At 43.3% G+C, this 16,464-nt stretch overlaps 1 pseudogene; it reads right to left on the reverse strand.

Moving 5' to 3' along the window:
* Positions 1-313: 313 nt before the first annotated feature.
* Positions 314-15,919, reverse strand: LOC109320774 (annotated as a pseudogene).
* Between the last annotated feature and the right edge of the window lie 545 nt (positions 15,920-16,464).

A 16,464-nucleotide genomic window follows, 5' to 3' on the forward strand; every position in this document is an offset into this window, starting at 1 on the left:
AACTCATGCAATTATTTGTGAGAAAGCTGGTTAAAGTTTCTCCTCAAAAAACTTGAGGCAAAAATGAGATGATACATACATGATAGCTGTTCTCATATGCCACATATCCAATCTGATCTTGAATAAAACAATTTGCACAGCAGTAGCCAATTTGTTACATTTCAGAGACAATCCCTGGTACTTCAGAGTGACAGTTACTATTATTGCTTATTCCAAACTAAGGCACACATTAAGGCTAGCAATCATGACAATGGTATTATCTGGGACATAGAAGCGCTACCCGCTATTAAGACCTCCCACAAGACGAGCAGTTATGATCAAAGGACCTTAGTATAATCTTTGTTGTGTGTTTATATGGGTAACAATCATGAAGTTAGTTAATTGAGGTGTGAGAAGCCAGTACAAGGCAAGCTCCTCAGGGCATACTAGGCAGGATTTGCCAGCCCTTGAGTCATCAACAATAGTCTTTATCTGCTGTTATGCATGAGCTCTCAGAAAACATTAGATATGAACAAGCCCCCAGTGAACTAGCACAGAGAGATAGCCCCCATTTATTCTGTATTGCTTTCCTGTAGAGAGGATGTCAGCCCTCAAATGGTCTTGGCAATTCCAGAAGGCAAACTCCATATTGTAAAATGGTATGTCCCCTTTCGTGTCCCAGTAGCGAGAAAGTGCAGCTCACTCAAAGCTCTTATTTGGGAAACGCTGCTTAATCTGGAAGTGCTCACAGTTCTTGTGCTTCATGGTCAGTCCATATTGAGGTGTTCCGTCTACCATCTGTCCATCACATATGCTGAACTCTCGTTGCTGAAGCAGTGTGGCCAAGAAGATCTCCCACCTGGCAATGGACTCACCAATACACCTCCTCTTCCCCAAGCCAAATATCATCACTTTGTCACTCTCCATCCTATTAATTTCCATCCCTTCAGCATTGAGGAAATGCTCTGGGTTGAAAGCAGATGACTCTTTCCAAAGCGTTTCATCATGGTTGACTTGCCAGTGGTTGATGAATACACAGAGGCTTTTAGGGATGTAGTAGCCATTCAATGATGTGTCTTTAGTTGTGCAGTGAGGAACTGTGAAGGGCACAAAAGAAGATGCCTGAATGTCTCCAATATAAAGGCCTCGGTATATGGCAGCATGAGTCAGTCTGACAGCCTGGGTCTCCTCTCTCTGCCAATGGTCTGATCCGATTCATTCTGAATCTTCTTCTGAATGTCTGGATATGTTACAAGGTACACAAGAGTCCAGGACAGGGCAGTTGTCACAGTATCAAAACCAGCTCCAAAAAGATCATTGACAAGGTTGACAATCTTTTCCTCAGGGAGCTGAATGTTGGCATTCACATCCTTTTTTTTATCCTGACAGTGTTCAATCAAAGAGTCAGTGATATCACGGATGTGGCTGTTATCAAAGGTAGTGTAATGTTCCTTAACAATCTTATGCACACAATATTCTCTTAACCTTTAAATGATCAAGCTTTCCTGAAGAGACTAATTAAACTTTTCCAGGCAATTTTACCTGCTGTCTTTTTCTGAAATAACCTTCCCTTCTCCTTTCCCTGTTAAACAGGTTACTGTTTTATATTTAGACTTGTTTTTGAAACTCAGCCTACTTAATAACAGCTGCCAATGATAATAAAACCCTCTTACTTCTATTACAACTGCAGTAAGCAAAGTATTGTTTATAAATTAAGCTCACAACCAGAGCATAGCTGTTATAAAAGGGCAATACAGTAATTAATGCACTGACATACACATTCATTAACCCAGTAAGTATGCCTGATAAATGCTAGGATACTCAAAGCAAACTTTTATGATATATCATAGGTCTATTTTGAAAAAAATCATTTAAATGAGAACCATGAATATTAAAAATCCCCTGCATACGTATTCTGCTCCCATCCATTACTTATACAAGACTTAAATATAAAATGTCTATGTGGAATTAAAGGTAAGCAATGTGTAATAAACTGACAAGGATGTTTAGCGTTACAAAAAGAAAATCTGCTTCATTTTGATTCTTCTGGCTTTAGACTTTTAATTTTTCATGAGTCAAAAAAGGATTTCTTGGTCTAGAAATGTTCTAATTTTCAAGTGCTGGTGAAACAAGGTTAAAGAGAGCAACGCTGTATGCATGCTCTCTAAGAAAACACACAACATTTAAAATGTGATTTGGTAAGGATCACTGCCAAAAACACATTGCATAAGAGAGACTTGTATTATTAAGATGCTGATATTATTACTTAAGAAGAGAAGACTGAAATGAGGCTATGTAGCAAGTTCTCCTTTAACCAACAGAGTATCGATAAACTTCTTAAAAAAAAGAGAAGTGAAATTTGACAGTTTCATTATAGGTTTAGGTTGCTTTTTTGTTTCATCTATATCAATTGATATATATTTTTTATCTTTTAAGGATCACAAGTTTAACAAACATAAAAACAATTGTGCAAATGACTTGCATTCAATCTATGGTATCATTAAGATACAGTTCTTATTTTTCTCTTTGTAAGCACAGATCAATTAGCAACTTCAGACATTTTGTTTTGGAATAAAGGCATGTATTATTGGGAAACCAATAGTAACAAATGTACCATTGTGAATATAGATCATAAAATTAAAGGTGGTTTGACACACAACCACAACATGGTGGGGAAGTAAGATCTGGATACAAATTTAACCGAGTTCTAGATTTCAGATTTTCTAGCTTTATAAACAGACACATATATTCTTATCTCAAAGCTTAGAGAGCTGCATTCAAGAGTAAATTGGGAGATGTCTATGAGTTTTGGAGATAAGATACTGTATCTATTTCATTCAGGCTAGTTACATTATCAAAAAGAGATTAAGGAAGCTATTCTGGGATAAGCTAATGACTCTAATGTTTTAGGGACTGTCACTATTTCTAGTGATACCATTCAAGGTGGAGGTGAGAAGAGAATGGGTTCAAGATGGGACTGGGAAAATAACCATGCTGGACAGTAAAAAATCTGGATTTAATATGGGTAGTGGTTTTATGGCTCATTGCAACCTTACAAGTACTGCCAATCATCTCCCTGCACTTCATGGGTCTCACTTTGCATTAACTAGATGGCTTATTCTGCTACACTTATAATAGCTCCTGCTCACACTTATTCATTCCTAGTTTCCTCCTTCATCCCTCCAAAGCAGACTTTTCGCATTTATATGGAGCTCAGCCTGCTTCTGCTTCTTCTTCAGGCCTGAGGAAGGCACATGGACTGCTTACACACACAGGGGGAAAACAAACAAACAAGAGCTTTTACTTTCAACTTGGTGTGCCCTTGCAGCAAGTGCATTATGTTAGTTTGACCTGGCTCACCCAACATTTGTATAGATCACATGCTTCAGCAGGGCTTTTTGGTGCTTTTATCTAATAGCTGATTGAATAGCTTTTGACCCATGCCCAAAAGCTTATCCAACAGCTCTCCTGACTATACATTTTGTCCAATAAAAGATATCACAATGTGGTGAGCTTGCCAACAGCAGCCAGGCTGCTCGCTCGAAAAGGGCTTTGAACGATTGGTGGGACATTTCTACCAATCAGGTAAGGGTTGAAGAAGGGCTTGACCCGCCCCTACCTGGGCCAAGACGAAGAGTTGGGATCTGGGTGAGGACACCCCCCTTCGCCCTGGTTGGTCCGTTTGCAGTCTGGGGGTGGAGCCTCCAGAGGGTATAAAAAGAGCAGCGTACCTGGCACATGGGTGGTTGCATCAAGGGACAGAGAAGAGGACAGAAAAAAGAGCTGGCAAGAGCTGTCCAGTGGAGCAGAGCTGTTGCCCCAAAGATCCCACAGACCTCTTTGTCAGATGGGAGCAGCGAGCGGCCATGTCCCCAGCACCACTGCTGAGGAGCATGGTGACAGTGCATAACCCAGTGTATGGAGTGGTCTGGGAGTGGACTAAGACTCTGGGGAGCTGCATGAGGCAGCTTGGGTCCCCCACCCCAGGCAAGTAGCAAGGAAACTCAGTGCTAGCAGTGCAGCATGGAGCAGTTTGGGACCAAGGGACCAAGACCCTGGGAGCCGCTCGAGGCAGCTTGGGTCCTCACCTCCTGGCTGGGAGTTCAGTACAGGAGGCGCTGCACAGTGGGTCCCAGACGGGGACTGAGACCCTGGGAGGTGCTCGAGGTGGTTCAGATCCTCCACTCCTGGCACGTGGCCAGGAGTTCAGTGGACAAGTAGGGCATGGCAGATCCAAATTGGGACGAAGACCCGGGAAGCTGCTCGAGGCAGCTCAGATCCTCCAGCCCTGGCATATGGCCAGAAACTCAGTGCATGGGTGGTACGCAGCTGGTACCAAGTGGGGACCTGGGCCTCAGAGCCACATGAGGCAGCCCAAGCCTCCAACCTTGAGCAGAAGACAGAGCCCCTGATGCATGCGGCGGTACATGGAGCGTTGAGCAGGCAGGCGGCCCAGAAGGAGCCAGAGGTTCTGAGTCTCCACAGACTCGTCTGAAGGGATAAGTGCTATTCACCAGGCCCCCTGGAGTCATAAGTTACTGGGGAAAGGGTTTCCAACAGGGGAGGGAACCCCTCCCCCTCAGGAGAGGCTCTCGGGGGGCCTTCTTTGAGAATGTATCCCTGCCAGGCCGAGGAGGGCCTGAGGAGCACAGGGGATCTCCGCCTCCCTCCCTTTTGGCACATTGCCACAGCTCCAGGACAGCTTGTGTTTGAAGTGTCTCCCCTTAAGAGTGAAGTTATGGTTGATGTTCGTGTGCCTTCTATTATGTGAAACAGCACCTCATATTTTGTTCAACCTAATTTCTTGATTTGTGAGTTTAACTGATTATGGAGTTCATTATTACAATGATCTTATTGAGACCCTGGTTGGGATGCTTTCCCTTTGCTTATCTATAACTTACCTGTATCTCCAATGGCAGTAAAAGATTGTATATATAGAGAATAAGGTTTATAGTCATATAGTGTGTGTATGTATATATATCTATACAGATATAGATATAGATATATATCTATGTTTATATTTGTATGTCTTTTTGATCTGCATATATTAATACATTTTTATATAGTTAAGTTTCAGATTGATTCAGAGCCTGGCCTGGTTCTATAGGGAATGGAGGGAAACTGCTCAGCCTGCAGTTTCTACCCACAGTACACCTGCCCTGGTAAAAATCCTCTTCAATTGGAGAAGGGAGAACATACCTAAGTACACTCAGGCTACAACAAAAAAAGCCTTGCCTCTTGGACATTTCCTGGACCAACCCAACGACAATGTTTCTAGTCTCATCTTTCTTGTAAGCAGCTTACTACCTTTTATAAAATGTTTAGGCATTATGGCTTAAAAAGTAAATTGAATTGGTCTAAAATATAGTATGTATACAGGTTATGCAATATTCAAAAGTAAAAAAGTTACTGCAATATTTATTTGATTTGTATGCCAAGCTTCCCAGCAAGGCTCAGGGATGCTTGCAATAAGAAAACAAGCAATTATATATATGAGGGATTTAGATGGAGCCTAATTGTCTCACACATCAAGTTTAAAGCTGATCAGAAGGTTATTAAATCACCAAAAAATTAATTGTATCATAATTGATAATACAATTTTATCTAAAAGGATTCAAACAAGTTTTATGATCTGAAGCCCAATTCTGCCATTGGAGCTGTAGAAGTGGCTCCATTTATGTTTGTGAAGCGCCACCGATATAAATAAAACTCCAGGCAGGCCCAGAGACTTGAACTAACAATCCAAGCACATTTCTTCAGTAAACCAGTAACACTGGGTGCCTATACCTCTCATGTGCTCAGGGGTGGAGAGGGGCCCTTTTAATTAGAGCAGCTCCCTGACAGCTGCTCTAATTAAAACAGCTCACTATCACATGTGTTAAGCCCCACCATGTTTTAAAATGGCTGTGGGGTTTAACTAAAGCTCATTCCATAAGCTTTAGTTAAAGCCCCCCCCAGCCATTTTAAAATGGGGAGGGGAGGGGGGCTTAATACATGTGACGGAGAGGTGAAGCTGGAGCTCTCTACTTAGAACATGGAGCAGGCTTGATTATATTGCTTGTTCACTAATGCAGAGTCACTTAAAAAGAGAGAATAAATCTCGAGTGTCCATTCAACTTTTTGTAAAGAGGACAGCAACAGAAAAATACATTAATATAAAAACCCATGATTATGTAGTCATCCTGTTGAAAGCCAGCTAAGGATTAGGAAATAGGTTTCAAACCTCAGTGACAGCATTTTAAGGAGAATTTTTTAAAGAGTTTATCCAAAACCTTTCAACAATTATACTTCAACTAAGTGGCTTTCTGGGAATTCACTTTATTCTTGAGGTATTAATGAATTATGTTCAGTCATGCTTCTCACAAACTTTAGCACAACTAAGAAGTGACTACTAGAGCTCCACTGAGGACAAAAATGATCGCTCACAGATGTGAAACAAGGTTTCTTTTCCACCTTAGCAAGCTGATGTTATATTTCAGCTGTTCAGAAACAGAACTCAGAACCCATGAATATCTTCAGCTGGCAAATATAACCAAGCCAGAACCATTAACCTGGCAGCCACAAAGGTAGTGATGATGACAGCTATTTGTAGAGTTTTGATATTTAGAATTCAGCATTTGACTATTCATTTAAAACACCTGTTAGCATTTTTTATTTTACTTTGATTAAAAGTGAAATATTTAATGTTCAATGTAAGCTTGGCTAGTAAACAGCTTACTTAAAGGACAGGAATATAAAATGATCTGAATAGAGACAGCACAGTGTTAAAAGCAATGGTCAGGAAACAAGACAGGTCTAACTCATGTGCTTATGGATCTAGAAGAAAGATGTTCAACTATTTGTCTGTCTTTAGACAAAAGGCTTATATCAATTAGAAGACAATATACACACACCCACACACAGAAACTGCTGGGGAAATTATATATAATATGTATACTCTCCATATATATATAAATATACATATATGTATACACACACACACACATACATACACATGCATATCTCTCTCTAGGTCAGGAGTAGGCAACGTGGCTACCAGCAGCTACTCCAGGTACCTGCTGGAGCCCGGGCCACTCTGAGCAGGGCTAGCAGCATCTCAGCTGCCTGCTGGGAGCAGCCCGCCTGCCCAGAGCCGGGGCGGCTGCAGCCAGGAGACTCCAAACAGCTGTTCCAGGCTCCAGCATCAGCTCCGCACTGGTGCGTGCAGGTGCACCTTGGAGCAGGTGGTGGAGGAGGGGCCTGAGGCAGCGCAGCCCTGGTCTCTCCCCCACTCTGGGCACGGAGGCAATGGAAGGCTTCCAGAGCCCAGTGCATCTTTTTGTAGCCAGCCTGGGCTCTGGGCAGCTGCAGCAAGCAGCAGGCAGGCTGCAAACAGCTGTGCTGGGCTCCACAGCTCCAGCACTAGCTCCATGTTGGTGGCAACTGGACAGCAGGGCAGCCCAGCCCGCCCCAAGGTGCCTGTGCAGTTGCTACCAGCATGGAGCCAATGCCGGAGCTGTGGAGCCCGGCGCAGCTGTTTACAGCCTGCCTGCTGCTTGCTGCAGCTTCCCAGAGCCCAGGCTGTACCGGGCTCATCACCTCAGTGCCAGGAGTGGGGCAGAGACCAGTGCTGTGCTGCCTCAGGTGTCCCCCCCACCGCCCGCTTTGAGGTGCACCTGTATGTGCTGGTGCAGAGCTAATGCCGGAGCCCAGTGCAGCTGTTTGGAGCCTCCCAACTGCAGCCGCCCTGGCTCTGGGGAGCTACTGCTAGCTGGGACCCTGGGCTGCTCCCAGCAGGCATCTGGGACACTGCAAGCCCTGCTGGGAGCAGCCTGGGCTCTGTTGCTGGCAGCAGCCACCCTGGCATGGCTTTACAAGCATTCATGATGCTCTGCCCAGGTGCCAGACGACTGGAAGAAGGCCAAAGTGGTTCCCATTTTCAAAAAAGGTAGGAGGGAGGACCTGGGTAACTATAGGCCCATTAGTCTTCCTTCGATCCTGGGGAAGCTATTTGAGAAGATTATTCAGGAGCACATCTGGGAAGGACCAGCAGTGGGGATGATGCTCAGGGGCAACCAGCATGGGTTCATTAGGGGCAGGTTCTGTCAGACCAACCTGATTGCCTTCTATGATTAGGTCACAAAATCATTGGATGCAGGTGTCGCGGTGGATATAGTCTTTCTGGACTTTAGGAAGGCCTTTGACACTGTTTCTCATTAAAGAGCTAGGTGACTGTAGCATTGATACCTACACAGTCAGATGGGTTGCAAATTGGCTGAGGGGCCGCACCCAGAGAGTGGTGGTGGATGGGTTATATTTGACTTGGAAGGATGTGGGCAGTGGCGTCCCCGAGGGCTTGGTCCTTGGGCCTGCACTGTTCAATCGCTTTATTAGCAACTTGGATAAGGGGGTGAAAAGCACCCTGTTCAAATTTGCTGATGACACCAAGATTTGGGGCAAGGTAAGCATGCTAGAAGGGAGGGACAGGATACAGCTGGACCTGGACAGGTTACAGGGGTGGGCAAATGAGAATAGGATGGGATTCAATACTGACAAGTGCAGGGTACTGCACTTGGGTGGTAAGAACCAGCAGCATGCCTATAGGCCGGAGAACTCTCTTCTCGAAAGCACAGTGGCAGAAAGAGATCTTGGAGTCATTATCAATTCCAAAATAAACACAGGCCGCCGATGTGAGGACGCGGTCAGTAAGGCCAACTGCACCTTGACATGCATCCACAGATGCATCACAAGCAGGGCCAAGGAGGTGATCCACCCCCTCTATGTGACACTGGTCAGGCCACAGCTGGAGTACTGCATCCAGTTCTGGGCGCCGCACTTTAGGAGGGATGTGGCCAGCATTGAGAGGGTCCAGAGGAGGGCCACTCGCATGATCCGGGGACAGCAGGGCAGACCCTATGAGGAGAGGCTATGGGACCTGAACCTGTTCAGCCTTCACAAGAGAAGGCTGACGGGGGACTGGGTGGCCATCTATAAACTTACCAGGGGGGAACAGAGGGGAATGGGAAAGACCCTGTTCACTCGAGCACCTCTTGGAGTAACAAGGAATAATGGCCATAAGTTGTTAGAGGGTAGGTTCAGGCTGGACATTAGAAGACACTACTTCACAGTCAGGGCGGCCAGGATCTGGAACCAACTTTCAAGGGAAGTTGTGCTGGCTCCTACCCTGGGGGTCTTTAAGAGGAGACTTGGCAGTTACCTAGCTGAGGTCATATGAGCCCAGTATTTTCTCCTGCCCAGGGCAGGGGTTCAGACTTGATGATCTACTTAGGTCCCTTCCGAGCCTACATCTATGAATCTATGGAGCTGGGGCTAGCCGTCGCGTGCCAAACAAAATGGTGTCACGTGCCACGCTTGGCACATGTTCCAGGGGTTGCCGACCCCTGCTCTAGATAGATAGATAGATATACATTGTTTATGTTAAATATTTATATTTAAAACTTTGTTATACAAAGTTGCACTTGTTCTAAAGTTGCCAGTTAAACTGATTGTTTTCCTTATTGCTGAGTTGTAAATTAGATTTTCCTTCATTAGGCAGACACTATATTTAAATTAATATACCAACTACAAGAGATAAAGTGTGGTAATGGTTTTGGACACACACATTGCTTTTAGAGGCTTCTCCCACAAAGGCTTTAATTGGTTCCTTGTCAACAGAGAACTAGAAGCTGCTGTTTTAAAATTAGGAGCCATATACCCCCATTTTAATATTTCTGTAGCTAAAAGGTTTTCATCTTCAATGCATATTTGGATAAACCCACAATCCTTAAGACAATCATTCTTATGAGTAAGAATATTCTCACTGTAGGGAAAATATATAGCTGACTGGTTACTTACAAGTATCTGGGGGACTGATACAGTAAACGAAATTATTTTTCATACTATGAAATATTATTAAAAGGAATTACCATGAATTGTTCCATTTGTATATTTTTAGGGATTAATGATGACAAAATACCATTAAAAAAAAAAGCCAAGCTTGGCTTTAAATATGGATTTACATAGAAAGGAGCACTAAACAGCTGGAAAAAAATAATGTCTTTAACAGAAAATTAGTGTTCCTAATCCCAACAATTCAGATTTATGTTATAATGGTTTGAGAAACATTAAGAACTCTGGAAAAACGATGCTGGCTATGGAAGAAGCAACAAAGAATATTTTAAATGCTGTTTTGTTGTACTGCTCTCAGAATAACAGAGAATTAAAAACAATGATATGTGAGTGGGAAATCAACTGGCTTCTAGAGCTGTGTGAAGCTTCGGGTGCTGATTTGATTCAGAGGAGATTTGGCCCAATTCGGCAGCAGAATCTCCAAATCTGAATTGAATTAGGAGACCAGTAAAAGGGTCTGAATTGATTCAAAGCTCTCTGAATCAATTCAGAAAAGATTCAGAGAGCTTCAGAGACTTGGGCTGTCCCCACTCACTGCAGCAGAGAGCTGGACCCAGACTCCATTCTGGTAAGTAGGGGGTGGGGGAGAGGGGGCTGCGGGAGTGGGGAGGGGGACCCTTGCCAGGCCTCATCTCCTGCTTGTTCCCCCAGGCCCCCTGAGTGCCCCCAACCCACACCTGCTCTCCCAGCCTTCCCCCCCATGGCTGCCCCACCCGGCCCCACCTCCCAGTTTAAAAAAAAGCAGAAAAAGAAAAGCCCTCACTCACCGGCTGCTGCAGTGGCCACTGGGGCTTTTGGGAGCTCGTGGCAGAGCCCCCCATGTAGCATGGGGCAGTGGGGAGCAGTGGTGATCACCCCTCACCTGGCAGAAGCTGCTGAGTGTGGGGTTTTTTGCTTTTTTTAAAAGAGCTGGGAACTGGGGCCAGGCAAGGTAGCTGTGGGGGACTGGGAGAGTGGGTGGGGGTTGTGGGGCTTGTGGCAGAGCCCCCCACGCAGCGCAGGGCAGCGAAGGCAGCAGCTGGTGAGTGGGGGCTTTTTTTTTTTTAAAAGCTGGGAGCTGGGGTTGGGAGAGTGGACAGGGGTTGGTGGGCTCATGAGAAAGCCCCCCATGCTGTGGGGGGAAGTGGGGATTGCCCCCCTGGCTGGTAGGAGCCAGTGAATTCGGGCTTTTTTTTTTTTTTTTTTTTTTAAAAAAGAGCCAGGAGCTGGGACCGAACAGGGCAGCCATTGATAGGGCTGGAAGAGTGGGCAGGGCATGAGGCCTGTCTGCCCTGCCTGGCAGGAGCTGGTGAGTTGGTTTTTTGTTTTTTTTAAGGGCTGGGAGCTAGGGCATGCAGGGCAGCCATGGCGGGGCTGGGAGAGTGGGCAGGGGCTGGGGGCTCATGGCAGAGCCCCCCCATGCAGTGTAGGGTAGTGGGAGGAAGCCGGGATCACTCCCCCACCTGGCAGCAACCAGTGCATGCAGGCTTTTTTTTAAAGAACCAGGATCTGGGAAAGCGGGCAGGGCAGCCATTGAGAGCAGATGAGGGTGGGGCTGATTCGGAGATTTGGCCAATTAGGGTCCGGCCAAATCTCCGAATCAGATTTGGCTGAATTAATTCAGGACAGTGATTTGAATCACTGAATCGAATCACTGTCCCCCAAATCAGCCGAATCTGAATCCAAAGCGAATACTAGCCACTTCACATAGGCCTACTGGCTTCTACCCAAGTAAGTGTTTGACTCAGCAGTTTCAAGGAAAGGTTACCAATTTAGTAATAAAGCACAGATAGCAATTAGTATCCAGGAAAGGTTACCAATTTAGTAATAAAGCACAGATAAACCAGCCAGACCACTTAACTGCAGAACATTTTAACACCTCTGCACAGTGCACACATATAGTCAGCCATATGGGATTGTACAGCTGCTGTTATGTTTGCAGTTCAAACCTTTTGTACTGTATGTGAGGCCTGAATGTAGCAACAGGTGCACCCAATGATGTCTCTTCCTGCATGCTACCATTCTCATTTTTGGACAGACTTAAACAATTGTTTTTGCTTTTTGGTTCATTCTTCCACTTTCTCATAAGGTATTAAGAAATGGCATTTTCTACATTTGCTTGACATAACCCCCCTTTTACTGTTATATAAAAGGTATGATTAATATAAAATAAGCCCACATCATTAAGGTCTCATCTTAAGTTTAGTTTGTATAGCCTGGATGCCCGAATAGTGCTGTGTTACCACACTCCTAAAACAGAAACTTAATGGAGTGTATTGATTTTTCCTGAAACACAGGCACCAAAACATGGCTGAATAGGCAAATTAGGTGCCCCAGATTTTTCCTGGTTTGTGGCTGACACCAGCTCCATCTTTGAAATATACTTCAGGGAAATCGTTATTCCCTTGCCCAAATCTATTCTGAATAGACAATAGTTACATACTGTATTACAAATTAAATAAATTTCACACACACTTGTACTTCAGACATCACCTAAATCAGTGATTCTTAACCTTTTTAGTCTCAATTTACCCTTCATTTGTCTCACGGCGCCCTTCATTGGCCTCAGGGCACCCCTCGGAAAAAAGCTAGCTCTTAGTTTTCAGTTGTTTTTTGACTATGGAAAAATAAAAGACAATTCTTCTGCTAAAGAGAACTCAGAAAGACTGTGACAGGTCAGAATGTTTTTAACACTATGGATTCTTATTTCAGATCTCTGGGTTTATTTTGTGAATCACGTTTGCACACACCTAACAGTGCTAACCTTTTGTGGCACCACATGGCACCCTTGAAAGGATCTCAAGGCTATGGCACCCTGGTTGAGAATCACTGACCTAGAAATAACAATTTAAAATACAAAAATATACAAAATGGCCATGCAGTTTAACTAATACAAATCTGCAGAATTTCTCTTTAAGAAAGTCCATAATGAAGTTACACAAAGGTCACCACTCTTGTGTTAAGCATCTCAAGGTAAGTACTTCCACAGATGTTGTGCATCTACCATGTGTATGGTTGCAACTCTCTCTTTAGGCAGAGATTGTCCTTCAGAGACACCCTTTTGTATCAGTAACCTTAAACTGCTACATAAAAAGGGAAAGGTTAAGAGTAATGTTGTACCCATGATGGTACAGGAAACGTTAATGTCTGCCTATGTTGATAAAACCCAGAGTCCTCTCTCATCCAATGCAACATCCATCTTACTGAGTCACAAACCCTCTGGCTTGTTCTCTCCTTCCTGGCCATGCATATTTTCCTTTCTTGACTGCCTGTGGTGGTAACTTTAAGAGGAGGGCCACATAGGAATCCAGATTACAAGTGACTTATGGCAGGAGGCCTAGTTGTGGTTTTTCAGTGATTAAAATTTCAGGGTTTATCCACCTGTTGATGTGTACCTAGGTGGTTCTGTTTTTCCATATACCTGCTCAGCCAGAGCATAGTCGTGCTGAGGATGCTCAGTACGCATTTATTAGGGGTGTGCAAAGCGGGCCCTTCAATTCAGATTTGGATTTGGATTCAGATTCAGCCCGAATCAGGGACAGTGATTCGATTCGTTGATTCAGATCACTGTCCCTGATTCAATTCAGCCGAATCTGAAGATTCGATGTCGATTCGGAGCAAAGCTGCTATCAAATCCCACCTCAGTCTTCTCTTCCGCAAACTAAAGTTCCCTCGGCCTCTCCTCATAAGTCATGTGCCTCAGCCCCTAAGCAAACTATGGAACTGGTGACAATTGAATCTCTGCCTCTTTGGGTTCTGGCTTGTTGAACGACAACATTTATGAGAAAAAAATGAGCTAATTAAACTTGAGGTCAGTCCTTTGCAACTGGAAGCAAGAAAGGCCTTGCCCTTAGTTTTTATTCAGTGCTACAAAACAGAACCAACAGCAGATATTTCTTAAGCACATAAAACAGCAATGATTCCCCTTCATTGTTTCCATCAAATTTACCAGGGGTCTGTAGTTTAGATTGAATGGGAAGAACTAATTGGAAAGAATCAGTCTATAAAACAGCAGCAGGCTGCAAAAAGGACTGCTGTGATTGTCTAAAATATGTGGAATGAAACAATAAATGTAAAAGTTGGTTTGATTCCTTTTGGTTCTTATATATGTGTTTGGCAGCATTATGAACCACGCAAAGACTAGGCAATTCTGATCCATTGAATATATGCAAGCAGTATGTGGATGAATGGTAAGAAATAGTGTGTGTTCACATTTGCAGTAATGAGCACTCTTCTATTTTCACAGGGAAGAGAAATTAGAATGAATAATCATGGTCATCCCACCCTGCTCCAAAAAAATCATCTTATCTCTATACTACCATGCAAATGTAGGCCCTAATCCTGGATCAGTATCTGCTAGGATAGGCCCCGGCACACAGAAGGAGACCCATCACAGATCCATGGAAGTTAGGTGTTGGAGCACAGCCTAGTGCAGGGGCAGACAATTATTTTGGGCAGAGGGCTGCTTACCGAGTTTTGGCAAGCCATCGAAGGCCTCATGACAGGCAGCCAGGGGCAGATAAATATTAATTTTCTAAAATTTTAGGTGCCCTACAGGCTGGTAGGCCACATCTGGCCCATGGGCCGCATTTTGCCCACTCTTGGCCTAGTGCATCACTTGTGGATGTGAAGCAGTCAGTGGTTTAGCATGTGGTGTCTGGGACTGTATTTGTGAACATTACCTTTTCTCATACAGTTCTATATCATTTAGTTCACAAACTTTATCATCAGCATTTCTGTAGTCCCCAAACCCTAAGAAAGAAATGACAAATGGAACTAAGTCTCCCTATTATGTCAATAATGGAGCATTTACCTTCCCAATTACTATGTCTTTATAACTTTCCGTAACCTCCCTTTGTAAATCTTGATATAGTCAATATCAATCTAATGTCTTTGCACAATATATTTATTAAGAGCAGTGAATGTCAACTGGCTAGCCTTAGATCAGAACTACAGTGAAAACTGTTTATGTTTAACCTTAGAAGAATTTTACACTTTAAGAACTATAATGTTCAATTATAATAGACTTTATGACATTGACACTAGCAAAAATGAGAGACTGCATCAGGCCTTTGATCTCTGTAATAAGCTACCAATCCTCTTGATCAATGTCCTCTTTTCAGGGGACAAAGGATCATTTTAGGATTATGGCACTGGACTGGGTTTGTCTTTGTAGCACTGTCACATATTGCCTAGAAATTCATATACACAACCCTTTTGAAATTCCTCAGTGTCAGGTACCTCAATAAAAGTGGTTTTTAATTTCAGACATGCTTAGTGCTTATAGCACCCACTGATTTCAGTTAATTGTAGGGGCTAAAGATCTTTGGGGGAAAATAAATATCAGGTCACTTATTAGGACCTAATCCCATAACTATGTGCTTAACAATAGTGACTCAGGTTTCAAAATGCTGTCCTTAACCTCTGCTCTACAATTTATAAAACTTAGTTTAAACAGTCTATGCCTATGAAATGATCTGTGGAGTCTTTCAAGTCTTTTCGTCATGTATTGAAGCTGTCGGTACACCCTGAAGCACATATTTTGCTGCTTCAATTGTACCATCAGTGATGCACCTTTTCCAGCATCACTTGCTTTTTAAAAGTTATTTTAAAAGCAGATTTTATATCAGCAACATTGATAAAGCAACTCAGCATTTTCTAGCAAGATAATTTAGAGCCAGGATATAAACTTCCTACTCAGACCAAGTAGCATCTTGCAGTGTGGTTAACTCCCCGCTCCCCTACCCTGACCCCAGTTTCAATGTGACAGCTCAGTGCAAAGTGCCATCTAATGGGAGTAAATACTGGTATATGAACTTGGCCTTTAGTGGCTAAAGCAGAAAACCAGCTATCTTGTCTTATAAATTCTATGTGTAGCCTTGTTACTGTCTTGCTGTTTGACTTCAGGAAAGTAACTTAATTTCTGTTTCTTAACTGACAAGGCTGTAAAATGGGAATATCATTAAAGTGTTTTAAGGACCCAGATAGAAAAAATTATTAGGGCTAAACTTTATATTTTGTTAGTGACTTAATAAGTGTCCCAAGAGAAAGTAGGATAATTACTGAATTCCATTAGTTGTTGTAATTTCTAGACAAAATCAGTTCTTGGCAACAGCCATTGGCATCAGCCCATTATTTAGAGATAAAGACATTAAGACACATAGAATAAAGTTGTTATATCAGTGTTATAAGCATTTTTCTTTTCCTTTTTAATATTTCTTTTACAGAAACAGTTCTCTAGGTATTCATGTAGTGAATTGCTTCAGGGAAGTTAGAGTGTCTTTGAAAATAAGGGGCAATATCCTGAGTCACTTGAAAGCAATGGCAAGACTTCCAACAGAGCCAGGATTTTGCCAGCAGAGAAAGGTGAACAATGTTACAGCTGAACAAGATATAGCCTAGAGTAGGAAAAGTCTGAAATCATTTTATCTGAGAAGCAACTGAAAGCACAAATGTAACATTTTCCATTTTGCCCTTTGAATTGTTATGCTCTGATGCATTTCTTCCCTGTGTGATTTCCTTTCTCTGCTATTAAACTAACCAGATCATTCAGTTGCATTCAAAAGGAATCTCATACCTACCACAAACAAAGCAATTTTGCAGCCTGATTTCTCCTAA

The sequence above is a fragment of the Crocodylus porosus genome, unplaced genomic scaffold, assembly GCF_001723895.1.
Source record: "Crocodylus porosus isolate Cpor-Errol unplaced genomic scaffold, CroPor_comp1, whole genome shotgun sequence".
Classification (NCBI taxonomy): Eukaryota; Metazoa; Chordata; order Crocodylia; family Crocodylidae; genus Crocodylus; species Crocodylus porosus.